General features: G+C 41.2%; 1 protein-coding gene across 8 annotated transcripts in view; it reads left to right on the plus strand.

The window, feature by feature from the left end:
* DAB1 (DAB adaptor protein 1) overlaps nt 1-14,822 on the plus strand; it is a 397,889-nt gene that overhangs the window by 19,976 nt on the left and 363,091 nt on the right. The gene's annotated exons all lie outside the window — the stretch shown is intronic.

Here is a 14,822-nt window from a genome sequence, read left to right on the forward strand (position 1 = left end):
GGCTGGCTCTCAGTAGACTTGTTCTCATTCCTGAAACAGCCACTGTGGTCAGGGTTGGGGAGGTAGAATTCATGCCCATTGGCTACCTATGGAACCAGACGATGAAGTAAGCCCCACCCAAGGACATGAACTAAAATTGGGATAAGAGGGTGATACCCCAAAGGAAAATCAGAGTGGGAAATGCATGCTTGACAGGTGGCAGATGCTATGCAATTGATGCTCATGGTACTGTCTTGGAAGTATTCTTGGTTCCCCCAATTTTCCTCTTAGGAAAGTCACTTTGTTGGAAGATGGGGGTAATTTTTGTCCCATGAATTGCTATCAATTTACATAGCAGGATTCTGTCGTTTAATGGGATCTATTTCCTTCCCCGGAGGACGATCCTGTGATGCATCTTTCAATTATGAAAGCATTAGGACACTTGGGTTCAGACTGGTCTTGCTCTGTCTGTCTTGTGACAATATGCTCACAAGCTCATTCCTCCTCTCTAGGAAGTAGGTAACTATGCCCCAGAGAGCTAACAAGGTAAGCAAATCCATGTATCTATTACAATTATTTTTCTTTATGAAGAAGGCAAAAGATATATGGCCCAAACCTCTTTCTAGAAGTATTCAATCAAAGCTGATGGGATTTGCATGTCAGTGTCCAGATAATTTAGGAATCTGTTAGAGTGGGTGCTTCAAGTCCCCAGCTGCTGTATTGCAGAAGCATCTTAGGACTTCTGGGTGTAATTAAACTATCCCTAGTAGTAATTACAAAACGGGACTCAATGCCCTTAAAGGTGACTGTAACAAATCAGATCTTCATAAAAGCATGAAGCTATTTATTTCATCAGCAAAATTCATGTAAAAATATTTTATTAATATTCCAATTTTCTGATTCAGCTCTTTGTGCAATAAAGTAGAGTGACTAACACAGTTTCCTTTTTGCTGTTCTTGCTCAGCCTCATAAGAGAGGTTGAGGTTTTTTTAGTACCTCTCATGTCAATTTTCCTTTAAAGTCTCCAGTGTAAAGCGTGTCAGCAAATTAATATTCCCTGACTCGGAGATGAGATTGACCTCATAGATATAAGTTCGTCTCTTGTCCTAACATCTACTGTACCGTGAAATTAGGAGTCTTCTCCTTTATCTGCTATATATTTTTACTTCATTTTCGCTGGGGCGGGAGAGGTGGTTAGGAGCCTCTATTTAGATAATGTGTCACCTAACATATGATGCTCGTAACTAGTCCGTAGTTACTGTAGGATGATGCAGGCAGTCCCGTGACGCAGCTCCCTCTTAGTGTCTTCCATTCCAGCTGGAATCATCGAGAAGCTCTCCAGAAGTAAAAGGGACTGAAAACATGGAGCTCAGTCTTAGGGAAACCCTGGGGTCACCTCTGCTGAGTCCCCTGTGCTGCATTGAGTTACCTGTGTAGAGGTAAAAGATATGAAGCACTGATGGGCCATACAGCAGGGGGTCCTGGGATACCATAGAACATATGGATTCTGTTTTCAGGTCAGTCAGAAAATCAGCTACTTCCCTGACTTCTATGGACCTACACATTCTCAACTGAGAAAGGAGGGTTTGGATGGGCAATGTCTAATATCCCTGCCTACTGTAACCCTCTGATTTTACACACACTTTGTTCATGTGCGACAGAGCCTAATGACTAATGTAGAGTTCAGAGTTACATGCACACACTCTCCCTTCTCTTTCAGATTTCCTTGACCTGGGCTCTGTCTGCCTCTGTTTTTAATGTACTTTTTAAAAAATTCTCATCCAAGGACATGATTAGAGATTGGAAGGCAGGGGTAGAGAGTGAGAGACAGAGACAGACAGACAGATATCGATATGAGAGAGAAATATTAGTCAGTTGCCTTCCATATGCATCCCAACTGGGGATTGAACTTGCAACCTGGGTATATGTCCTGATCAGGAATTGAACCAGCAACTATTCGGTGCACAAGCCGATGCTCAACCAACTGAGCCACTAATGATTTTGTGTATCAGAGTGGGTGTTTCTATGTGTCTTATCCTCCCCACAAGCTGTGAGTTCCTTGAGGATAGGTACCTTTTTATATATATGTTCTTATATATGAAAAGTATTTTGCAGTGAGACTCTCAATGCATACTGGCAACCATCATTTAGAGATCTTACAGGGAAAGACAAAAACAAATACAGATATAAATATGTCTGAAAACTCCTGTGTAGTTGTTGAAATTGCTTAGGTACTGACACAATATAAAGTTAACTCAGTAGTTTCTCAGGAAGGGTGCATGTTCATGTAGATGGCATGCCTGATTTTTGCAGTTGCATGGAGTAGTAAATCACTTCATGCACATAATGGAATCTTTTATACATTTCCAATTGCTCAGTGCCTAATGGTAGGGCTGTGCTTTGTTACTTCCCTGCCTGACCAAATGTGGCCTTTTGGGGGTCAGGTCATTTCAGTGCTTTTAAGACAGAAAAGAGCTCCCACCCTACTCCCTGGTGTTTTGAGATTGTTTTTGCATGGGCTCTGGGAGAGCCAGTCTGCAAAGCTAGACCATGAGAACACATCTCCCCAAATCAATGTGAACTGTGCTGTCCTCCAGAAAATTAGGTTGGAGTCACATCCACGTCAGTGCCTGAGACGGAATAAATCCCATTTCGTGATTGCGCTGTGTAAGAATGGTGTATTGTGTCTACATGGACACTGCTATGATTGCCTCTTTCCTCGGCATTGCTAAATGGTAATGTGGTGGACTCATGTGAGAAGAGTCTCAAACAAACAGCCCAGGCTGCATGAGATAATTCAGGGCCCACACTTGGGGAATCTCCGTGGACCAGTGTAAGATGTTACCATTAACCAGAGACAATGGGAAAAACATCCTTTGTGGCTTTGTTCTTTTTTTTTTTTTTTAAGACTGTTATTGGCAGGAAGCAGACAATGTCCTGTGTAGGTTCACCATGTTGTTGTGGTAAGAACCTCCAGTTGGGGAGTTAGTTCAGGGGAAGGTCAGGTGACCTTTCATGATCTTTGTCATTCAGCCCCATGAGTAAGTGCCTACAATGGGCTGAGCACCATTTTAGGTACAGAGGGTGGTGGTTAGAGTGTTTACATAGAACACCTTCGCAGACTGAAAGCCCACTGCGTTTTCATCCTCTCCACCTAACGTGTTAAAATTAACTGGAAAATAAATGCTCCGGTACCGATGACTGTTCGTGTCTCACACAGACTTGCAGACTCTCAGGGGCGATGTTTCAGATCTCCAGCATTTTATACTGGGAGTGAGCTTTCCCGGGGATGAACCCTCACAGCTGTCAAACACCAGCACTATTTTAAGTTTGAAAGAAATTTAAATGGTAATTTTAAAGGCCCTCTTATCTCCTAATCCATTGGAAACTGCCCATAATTTGAATTAAGGCCGGGCATGTTGGGCCTAGGCAGCCACGCAATCAGCCAGTGAGTACACGGAGCATTGGGAAGGTAGGGCAGCACTGTCTATTTTAGAGTGATTACCCTTTTCATGTCAGCTCTGGCTCCTGATGTCCTAGAGTTGCTGGGTCTTCCTTGCAAAAAAAGAACCTCAGAGTTCATTGAGTCCATTAGGTCTGCTATGGCTGGAGTTGATGCATATTATTGTTCTACCTTGAATGTGAGTGACCAGCTGTCATGGAGAAGCAACAGTAAATTCAGTCTAAGCTAGGCAGCTTATAGTTGTGTGACCTTGGGCAAACCATTTTACTTCTCTCAGCCTCACATTTCCTATCTGTAAAGTGAGGGCTTTTTACCTTTAACATTCTAGGATATATAGATAGGATTCTGATTCTCAGCGCTGTGCTTGTTAGACCAGTACGCTGATGAGAAGCACATCTGGGTCCTATGTACTCTACAGGCTACCGTGTGCATTTAGGCATATTATCCAAGTAAATATGCCTGCCGATATCCTAAGTTATTTCACAAAATCATATAAGCCTAGAATTCCAAGCTTGAATTAATATTACAATTTTATTTAATTAGGACAGTCCCATTTTGAGACCAGGAAACTATGCCATCCTTCCATTCATCATGTTATTCTCTTACTCAGTATGTATTAATATTAAACATCTGCTATATGCTTGGTGCTAAGAAAACAAAGAAGAATAAGTCTTCCCTGAGGAAAGACTTCAATATTGGAAGAACACATATTCAAGACTGTACCCCAGCCCTCAAGTAAGTGTTCAAAGGAAGTAAAAGGCAACACAGAAAATGAAATGGAATAGGTGTCCCGTGAGGAAGGGGCCAAGGCTCAGGAGGCCTTGGAAAGCCTCAGTTTGGCCAGTCCCCAAGCCCAGAGCCAGCACCTGTGGGCTCTCTCAATGGAGGAGCAAGCACCCACATTGCTAAGACATTCAGGGTTGTGAAACGAAGGCTGGAAGGATTTGTCCCTGACTTGAGAATATGAGGTGTTTTTACTTTGCAGTTTAAGATAGAAAAGGAATAAATGTTCCTTTTATTAACTCTCAAACCTCAAGCTGGAAGTGGAATGCACTGTTTGTAGTTGGGGGGAGGTCTGTGAGATGACAGTTAACATACTGACTGCTTTTCAGGAAAGTTTCCCAAAGGGAGAAAGATATTCCAGAACAAACAGACAAAAAATAGTTGTGTCGCTTGCATCATTTACAAACCCATTTTCTGTAAGGTTCTGTTTCTCCCTTTCCCCACCACTTCATGCTGAACTCCTGCCTATCCGTCAAGGCCCGGTCCATTGCCCTCTCCTCCCTCAGGCCTTCTTAGATCCTGTCCTCTCAGACAGAATGAATGACTCCCTGATCCTGCTCCACAGCACCAACATTAGGCCCCGCATTCTAGTTATTCATCTACATGTGGTCACTTCCTTAAGACCCTAGTGTCTCCAGTGCAGTGACTGTGTCTCAATCACTTTATAATCCTCTCCCTTGCCTGTGGCCCTTGCTCACAGAGGCACTCAGTAATGTTGACTGAATGAATGGAAAACCTTAACTATCCAGTAACTCTGCTAAACTTGAGCCGCCCTGTGGAAGTCGTTTTGATGTGAACAATTTCTGAGGGATTAGAAGAAAGTGGACAAGTACCCCTGCCTGATTGGCAGGAAACATAGAGACAGAGAGCAAAAATTATAGTCATAAGACAGATCTTCACACACAAGAACGGTTGATTGAATCAAATGAGGTGAAATTTAAAAGCACTAAATGCAAAGTCTTGTGCTAGGTGTAAACCATTAATATTAACAGCAAAATAGAATGTGGCGACTATCTGACCATTCTTATGAAGGAGATGGGGGAGGAAGGGAGTTGATTTAAGTTAATACAAGTCACCAATAGGTTATTCAAGATGCCTGCTCAGTCTTGGGGTAGACTCACAGAAGAATTTAGTACCTAAAGAAGAAGTTAATAGTGAATTCCTGTCTCTGCCCTCTGGATGGCCAATCAAAAGGTCCAAGTATGTGTAGGCACATCTGTCTCCCATACCAAGTGGTGACTCCCTGAATGTGGCATGGTGTTCTATAACTCAGCTCCTTTCCCCGAGCCTAGCACTGCACCTGGAATGTAGTAGATCAGATAAATGTTGGTGGAATGGCAGCTGGCCAAACTAGAGTGTGTCTGGAGGAATATAGTTGAATGGTTAAAAAATAATAATAAAAAGAAAGAAAAGACTGTTCCTCAAAGAATTAGAAAGGTAATAGTAGCAACCAGAGACATTTATCCTTTGACATACGTGTTTGTCGGCATGGATGGGTGTATGGGAGGAGAGTGTGGGATATAATCACCATCTTCAGATATTTTAAAAACTGCCATGTGGAATGGGAATTAGAATTCTTCTGTATACCATCAAAGGAATGAAGGTTAAAACAAGCAAATTTTGGTTTAAAGAATTGTCTAAATGTGAAATGGTGTATATGAGATAATGTGCTCCCTTTCCCAAATTTTGTAGGCTGAAAAATTGAGGGAAAGTTGTATTGGAGGAGACTGCCACATTCGATAAGAGGGGATTGGATAAAATGATTTCCAGGGATCCTTCTAATCATAACATTTTATGATTTCTTTTGAATAAATAGTTTTTTAACGCTCAAAACATTTAGTTTATTAATATTAGAGAAACTCTTGTGGTGCTTTACCTTCTTATCTCAAGTGAACATCATAAGAGATACACACATGGGGAGGAAACCTTGTTTTTACATTCTGTAGATTAAAAACCCACTGACTTGGTGTGGATAGACAACTTGTTCAGGGTTGTTACAAGATTTGGGTCCTTCACTTAATAACAAGATCTCACAGTCTGGCTATGTTAGCAGTTCGGAGATCCCTAAGAGGTAGATTCCATTCTTGTCCCAATTTTAAGATGAGAAAACTGAGGCATAGAGAAGTTAAATGCTACAACATTGTCAAGGTCAAGGAGCTGTTAAGTGACATTGAACCAGACAATGTGATTCCAAAGCTCATATTTTTAACCTCTGTGGTGGCTTTTCTATAATCAGTATGATATCTCTGATTATCCAAAAAAACCCAGTATGAATTCTCCAGAATTCTGAGGATGAATTGCTAACATCGTCAAGTCAAAGGGAAACCAATAACTTACTTTGCCATTAAGCATTCAAATGATCAAGATACAAAAGTAACAACTAAAAAGTGTTTCTGCCCCCCAAATATGGAGTCCTGGGATCTGTGTCAAAGTTTAGCAAGAACAGTTGAAGAAAGACACAACTTCCCAGAGGGCCCCAGAAAATCTGGCCCCTGAAAGTGCTTCATGACAGTTGTACATCACTTACCTGGCCTGTTCAGCATGGAGATGTTTAGGTTAATGGATTTTTCTAAATCCTGCATGCTGGAGACCAATTCCAGCATGACAGCAGGGCTGCATCTGGGAATGGCTAAAGCAGCAGTTTTCAACCTGTGGATCACGACCCCTTTGGGGATCGAACGACCCTTTCACAGGGGTTGCCTAAATACATCCTGCATATCAGATATTTACATTACAATTCTAACAGTAGCAAAATTACAGCTATGAAGTAGTAATTAAAATAATTTTATGGTTGGGGGTCACCACAACATGAGGAACTGTATTAAAGGGTTGCGGCATTAGGAAGGTTGAGAACCACTGCATTAGCTCCTTGATTAGTAATATAAGATAGAACTCGTGGTTGATAGTGGAAAACTGACAGCCTGTTGGTTTCTATATAATTGAGTCACATAGCTTCTGTCTTCAAGAAAGGAATCAATCTATACTTTCCAATATGATAGCTCGGGCACCTGTGGCTATTTAAATTTAAACTAACTACAATATAATAAAACATCCAGTTTCTCAGTCACACTAGTCACATTTCAAGTGCTCAGTAGCCTCACATAATAGAGCTAGCTGACAGCACAGATAGACCATTTCCACCATGGCAGGAGATTCTCTTAGCACTGTCCAAGTGTGTGGACTAACTTTGTGTTATTGAAACCTGAGTATAGATTGAACAAGATAGGCATGAGTTCAGTGCTCGTTATTTTGTACTTGGGAAAGTTACTTTCAGACCCCCAATTTCCTCATCTGAAAAATGAGAATAAAAAGGTAATCCCATCTTTTTTAGAGCTGCATAGTATTTCATTGTGTACAGCTGTAAAAAAGAAGGCTCTCTTACCCTTTGAGACAGCATGGATGGACCCTAGAGAGTATTATGCTAAGTGAAATAAGCCAGTCAGAGAAAGACAGTATCACATGATTTCACTCATATGTGGAATCTAATGAACAAAATAAACTGATGAACAAAATAGATCCAGATACATAGAAGTATGCAACAGACTGGCATATTTAAGAGGGGAGGGGGAAGAGATTAACCAAAGAACTTATATGCATAACCCATGGACACAGACAATAGTTTGGTGCAAGCCTGGGGAAGAGGCAGGAGCAGGGTGAAGGGAATCAATCAATGGGGGGGTGGGCGGGGATAAGGGGACATCTGTAATACTTTCAGCAATAAAGATAAATTTTTAAAAAAGTAATTCCATTGCAGGGTTGTTCTGAAGATTGAATTCAATGTTACATGAAAAGCAGTTCTTGGTTTGCAGCAGTGGCTTAAGGGACATTCATTCCTTTAGTTCGATATGTAACATCCAGTTTGGTAGTTTAGAGCCTGTTTGTAAGGCTGTGGTTTGCAAACCACCTCCTAGAAGTTGTTTCCCTTGGTGTTGAGTAATAATGTAGGATTCAATATGTACATTAGTAATTATAGTGATTGTTCAGGCCCCTTTAATAGGTAGAATGGCAACAAAAAATCACCCTAATTTTTAATGAGTAGATGCTTTCTAAGAGAGTATCTAAAGTACGTCACGTCTGTTAGGAAACATTTCCATAACCTAAAGAATATCACCGAAACCGGTTTGGCTCAGTAGATAGAGCGTCGGCCTGCAGACTGAAAGGTCCCAGGTTCGATTCCGGTCAAGGGCATGTACCTGGGTTGCGGGCACATCCCCAGGGGGTGTGCAGGAGGCAGCTGATCGATGTTTCTCTCTCATCGATGTTTCTAACTCTCTATCTCTCTCCCTTCCTCTCTGTAAGAAATCAATAAAATATATTAAAAAAAAAAAGAATACGTTTTCCAAGCTGTATTTTTAGGAAAATCAGTCCCATGATGACTTTATTTCATCAGATAAATTTGGGAAATGCTGGATTTTTATTTGTTCTTAGAGACTCATAATGCACAACTTAAAGGCTCTGAGAAGTCCTGCTGGAAAGAAATATGTTTCACTTTTTTAGACTCCAGTGTTTTGAGCTTTCATGGACATGGACCCCCTTCCTGCTCTTATAGAACAACTATTAAAATACTGGTAGTGTTCACAGAAACCATTCAGAACAGACTGCTCTGAGGACCTGGGCAACTACTGTTTTCCAGAGGCATCTGCAGGGAAGGCTCGTTGAAAAGCAGTTTTTTCTGCACTAACCCCTAGTGCTAACATAATAAAAGGGGGGTGGTGCATGCGGCTCAGTCTCTTTTGTAGCTCCTTAAGGAAAGGATAAGTCTGAAGCTAGTTCAGGACTCGAGAGTGACCTATTTTATCAAGGGTTAAGGTTCAGTAAACAGCGATTGAGATCTCTTGTATTTCAGACAAACGCAAAGACTGTTTTTGTTCTTCAGGACTAGAGGCTAATGTAACAGTGTGTTTCCAGTGGAAAGCCAGCATTTCGAATCTCTCTGCCTTCAGCAGTTTGTCTTTGTAACACAATGCCCATTGGGCCTGACGTCCGTCTGATGGAAAAGGGGGAATATAATTCAACCCGTGCTAGTGAAATGATTGCTTTGAATAAAGCTCTCCCCGTGCTGGCTCTAATAATCTGCTAAGATCTAAGGTAATAGTTTTAACTCTGTTCTCTACAGCAGCAGGTATGATAAAGGGTGACAGATAAATCCACGCATGTAAGCAAATCACAAGATAGTAGAACATGGAGAACTGCTAGTCAAAGCCAATGGCCAAAGCAGGAACGGATAATGAGCACATTCTTGAGTCAAGTTTCTGGATTATAGATACACGTGCATATTTATGTGACGTCACCTTTCTTTAAGCCATTTAATCATCTATCTAGGGGTCAGCAAACTTTTCTGAAAGGAGCGAGATAGTAAAGATTTTTGACCTGGTAGGCCATATGTGTTCTGTTGTAATTACTCAATGCTGCTGTTGTAGCTAAAAAGTAGTCACAGACAATAAACAAATGTGTTCAAATAAAACTTACAAAAACCATCAGTGAACGGGATTTGGCCCACAGGCAGGAGTTTGCTGCCCCATCATCTGTGTGTTTGATGATCACTATGAGCACCAGTTATGGGCAGTTCCTGAAGTACTTGCCCACATCAGCTCCTTACGCTGAACTGGGACTTTGGGAAAACCAAAAATCCTTTTAATGAATCACTGGCAGCAATGGCTTTGTTAGAGGTGGATCATTATTGCAAATATTCAGTGATTGGACATTATTCTAAATGCTTATTTAGCTGTCACCACAACCCTGTGAGGTAGTTACTATTTTTATTATTTGCATTTTGCATAAGAAACTGAGTGAGGAGTTAGACTTCTCAGAGTCACACAGGAGGAAGTGGTGAGTCCTGGAAGGACAGGGCAGGCAGTTGGAGCCACTGTGCATGGGTGGGGGACCTGGGATCAGATCCCAGCTCTGTCACTGACTGGTTATGGCAAGGACCAGATGAGCTTCTCCCACATAGCTGGAGAAAAAGCATGGCTGCTGGGAACAGGGTTGAAAGACTTAAACTCCATATTTCCAAGAAACGATCATATGGACCCTTTGAGGATGGAAGGATGCCATGGAGATAGTTGTGTGAGTCATGGGGCATGCAGACATGGGAGGAAAAATAGCCACAGCTGTGGGTTAGGAATTTGCAAGTCCAGAAAGCAGATTTCATCTCTGGCACCAGCTCAGACTGTGGTAAACAGGAGTAAAGTTTGTGAATGGGAGGTTGGGAGAAGACAGAAAAAGCAAAAAAATAAAAATAAAAATTATGAAGATCACAATAGGTTGAAACAATGAAAAGGAGCCAAAGCTGGATTTTTCCTTTTCTCCTTGATTTCTCCTTGCCTCATTCTTGGGGGAAGCCAGAATATGTCTGCAAGATGATTTCAAGGGAAGATCTGAAAGGAGGAGTAAGTTTGTACAGGATAAGTCTGATATAGTCCAGAAAGAGGTTATATGCTGAGGCTCTGATTAGTCATGCCACCCGTATAAACTTAGGACACATGCCGTCAGTGTCCATGAATTAAGGAGCTTCTGGTGATTTTCATATCAGGAGCATAATTATGGTTATTTGGGTGTCTGACTAGACCTACTAGAATTGGAATGAGTACCTTTTGCAGATATTTTTATCGATATTATCTAATTTATACTTTAGAGCATCCCTATGGGAGTAGGTGTTATTATCTCCATTACAGGTGGAAATTGAGGCTCAAACTAAATGATTTGCCTAAAGCCACACAGCTAATGAGTAGCATAGATAGAACTTGAATCCCATCAGGTCTTTTGACTCACACTCCTTTTTTTTTTTTTTCTCACCATGATGGGCTTCTGGAATAATGTTATGGTTAAGAGGGCCACACAGGCCCAAGACTTTCATCTATAATAAGACAGTGACCCTGCAAGATACCAAGGAGTTCCTAAAGAAACTTAGTATGGGTTAGACTGCTTATGATGATGTCACTGCCAAGATCCCCATGACTTAGCTCCATGTGCTTCCTCATCACAACTGCAGGCCCATGGGAGAGTGTACTAGTATATGGCCTCCTGGAACAGCAGAGTTGGTGTGACCAGAATTTCCAGTTTCCCTCTTCATTTGAAAACTTTGATGTGGAGATCATGTTCTTCCATGAGGGAGGGAGAGGGAGAGAGAGGGAGAGAGAGAGAAATACATATTTAAACAGAGAAGGTAAAGAGGAGCAAGAACGAAACTGCACTGTGAGGGGGGAAGAACTTTATCTCAAGAGCAAGCTCTCAACTAATGGAGTTCCCTTAGGTGACTCTGGGCTTTTCAGCCTCGTGTGTTCATCTGCAAAGTGCAGGAGCTGATCCATTTGGTCTAGGTCAGCCGTGGGCAAACTACGGCCCATTTGAAATTAATAAAACTAAAAAAAAAGACCGCACCCTTTTATGTAATGATGTTTACTTTGAATTTATATTAGTTCACACAAACACTCCATCCATGCTTTTGTTCCGGCCCTCCGGTCCAGTTTAAGAACCCATTGTGGCCCTCGAGTCAAAAAGTTTGCCCACTCCTGGTCTAGGTTTTTCCTAGACCTTCCAGGCTCTATTCTAGAATATAGAACCATCACAGGTTCTATTCAGTCTTGGGTTTTTTTGTCACCAGTTTTACAGGACTACTCTTAAGTCCCTGTAGATGCCATGAAAACTGATAAAAACTCCGCCCCATCCTTCTTATGGAGATAAATTAGCCAGCACCCTATTTTCAAGGGGCCTGAGTGGTAGAGAGAAAACAAATGGGCATTCTATTGTCCTGTTGTATAATTATGTCTGTTTGACCCACTAGCCTGAGGGCATTTGAGGAGAGAGGACTGTGCCTTATTTGTCTCGATCCCCAGTGTCTGGAACAGAGCCTATTAAACATCTGATGAGAGAATGAATAAGTGGATGAATACCATCCATACCATTTAGGAAGTGCTGACCATGTGCTAAGCACTTGATCTCTGTTACTTCACTCAACCCGCACAACAGCCTAGTGAAATAGGAGCATTCTTTCCCCCATGTTATATTGTAGACACTGGCACTGGGCAACGGGGTCACTCACCCCAGACCTCACACCTAGGGAGTGACGGACACAGCAGGGATCAAAGCCTTGGCGTTGTTAACTCTACAGTCCCTGCTCCTAACTCACTGGGATGTGCATCTCTCAAGCGGTGGCTAAGGACATATTTAAATTCCTCCCAAGGGGAGTGATCAATGAACCATCATTTTTTGTAAGCAAAATGAAATCAGCAGTGAAGTGAAGCACCATTTGGTCGTCTCCATGGCACCTTGCCATTTTGGGGACTTTTTTAAAAATGGGGACACACAATCGTTTGGCTGGAGTTAAATTGCATTTCATTCTAACCCAGTAACTTCTTAGCCTCTTCTCTTTCTCATCTCCTGTCTTGAAGCCACTCTTCCTGAGCTATTTACTCTTTCTCTGAGTGCCTCATGCTGTCTCTTGCCTCTGGAATCTGCACACCCTGAAATGTAATTACAGGGTTTCTTCTCTGACTCCTCAATTGGACTTAGTCTCCTCAAAGGCAGGGGCTATGTCTTATTTACCTGCATGTCCCCAAGGCCTGGCCACGGGCTAGTAGAGGGTAGTTTCTAACTAAATGTTTGCTGAGTGAATGCATTACAGATGATCTGAAAGGTGATTTTCTGATGCCCTGAACCTGCACGGAGAAATGAGCGTGTGAAGCTGTTTTTGCCGCTCATCGTGTTTTATGTAGGTGAGGCCATGCCTCTGCCTAGGAATTTCTCTGGAATTCTGAAGAACAAAAAGGGTTTAACGCAAATCCAAGGGAGAATTTTATGTGGAACACTTAAAAAGGTGTTCAAGGTTGTTCTATTCTACCTTTTCAAAATATGGTAACATACTTGTGATGATTTGCAATGTTTGCCTAATAGGGTATCCATTAATTCTTCATCTGGGCAGTGGGAGTGTGGGGTCTGCCACGGAAACCTTGAGAAATTGTATCCTGTGGCTGCTGTGACCCTGGGCAGACACCAATTCATTTTCATATCTGGGAGGGGTTTGTGTTTCTGTATAAACCATCTGTCTCCACAAAGAGCACCTCATGGGGGGGGGGAGGGGAGTGCTTACATTTCTAACATGCTGTACAAACATCATACACAAACCTCCTTACCCATCTTACATTATTATTTTTAAGTTAAAAATGTAATTGTGGTAAAATACATATAATATACAATTTACCATTTTAATTGCCTTTTAAAAATATGTTTTTATTGATTTTTAGAAAGAGAGGAAGGGAGAAGCTGGGAAGGAGAGAGGGAGAAGAAGGGGGAGAGAGAGAGAAAGAGAGAGAAAAACATTGATTGATCAGCTGCCTCCTGCACTCCCTTATTGAGCCTGCAACCAGGGCATGTGACCTGACTGAGAATGGAACTGGGTATTTCTTGGTACACAGGACAATGCCCAACCAACTGAGCCATACTGGCCAGGGCCCATCTTAACTACTTTTAAGCATTAAATGTATTCACATTTTTGTTCAACCAATCTTTAGATTTTTTTCTCTTGCAAAACTGAAACTGATCCATCAAACAACTCTCCATTTCTCTCATTCCCTAGCCCCTGGCAACCGCCATTCTGCTGCCTGCTTTTATGCATATGACTACTCTAGATACCTCATGCAATATTTGTTGTTTTGTGACTGGCTTATTTTACTTAGTGTAATATCCTCAGGGTTCGCCCATGTTGTAGCCAACTTCAAAATGTCCTCCCTTTTAAAGGATAAATGATACTCCATTGTATGTATATAGCAAATTTTTTTAGTTATGCATCCATCAGTGGATACTGTGTTGCTTCCACCTCTTGACTATTTGGAATAATGCTGCTAAAAACATGGGTGCACAAATATCTCTTTAAGACTTTTGTTTCAGTTCTTCTGGATGTATACTCAGAAGTGAAATTGCTGGATAATACAGTAATTTTATTCTTAATATTTTGAGTAATGCAGTGTTGTTGTATTCCATAGTAACTGAGCCATTTTACATTCCCACCAACAGTGCACAAGGGTTCCAGTTGCTCCACATCCACTCTAATACTAATTTGTTTTTTTGGTAGCAGCCATCCTAATGGATGTGAGGTGGTGTTTCATTGTGGTTTTGAGTTATGTTTCTTTAATGATTAGTGGTGTTGGCCATTTGTGTATCTTCTTTGGAAAAATGTCTATTCAGTTATCTGTTCATTTTTTAATTGGGTTGTCTTTTTGTTGTTACTGAGTTACAGGAGTTCTTTATATATTCTGTATATTATACCCTTATTGTATTTATGATTTACTAATATTTTCTCCCATGCCTTAATACTAGTATTCTGTTGACTGTGCCCTTTCAATGTAGTCTAATTGTTTATTTTTTTTCTTTTGTTGCCTGTGACTTTGGTGCCATATCCAAAAAATCATTTCCAAATTCAATGTCATGGAGCTTTTCCCCTATGTTTTATTCTAAGAGTTTTATAGTGTAATGTTTTTCATTTAGGTCTTTGATCTATGTTGAAATAATTTTTGTATATAGTGTAAGGTAAGGGTCCAGCTTTATTCTTTTCTATGAGGCTATCCATTTTACCCAACACCATTTGTTTCAGAGACTATCT

The sequence above is a fragment of the Myotis daubentonii genome, chromosome 3 (genome assembly GCF_963259705.1).
Source record: "Myotis daubentonii chromosome 3, mMyoDau2.1, whole genome shotgun sequence".
Taxonomy (NCBI): domain Eukaryota; kingdom Metazoa; phylum Chordata; class Mammalia; order Chiroptera; family Vespertilionidae; genus Myotis; species Myotis daubentonii.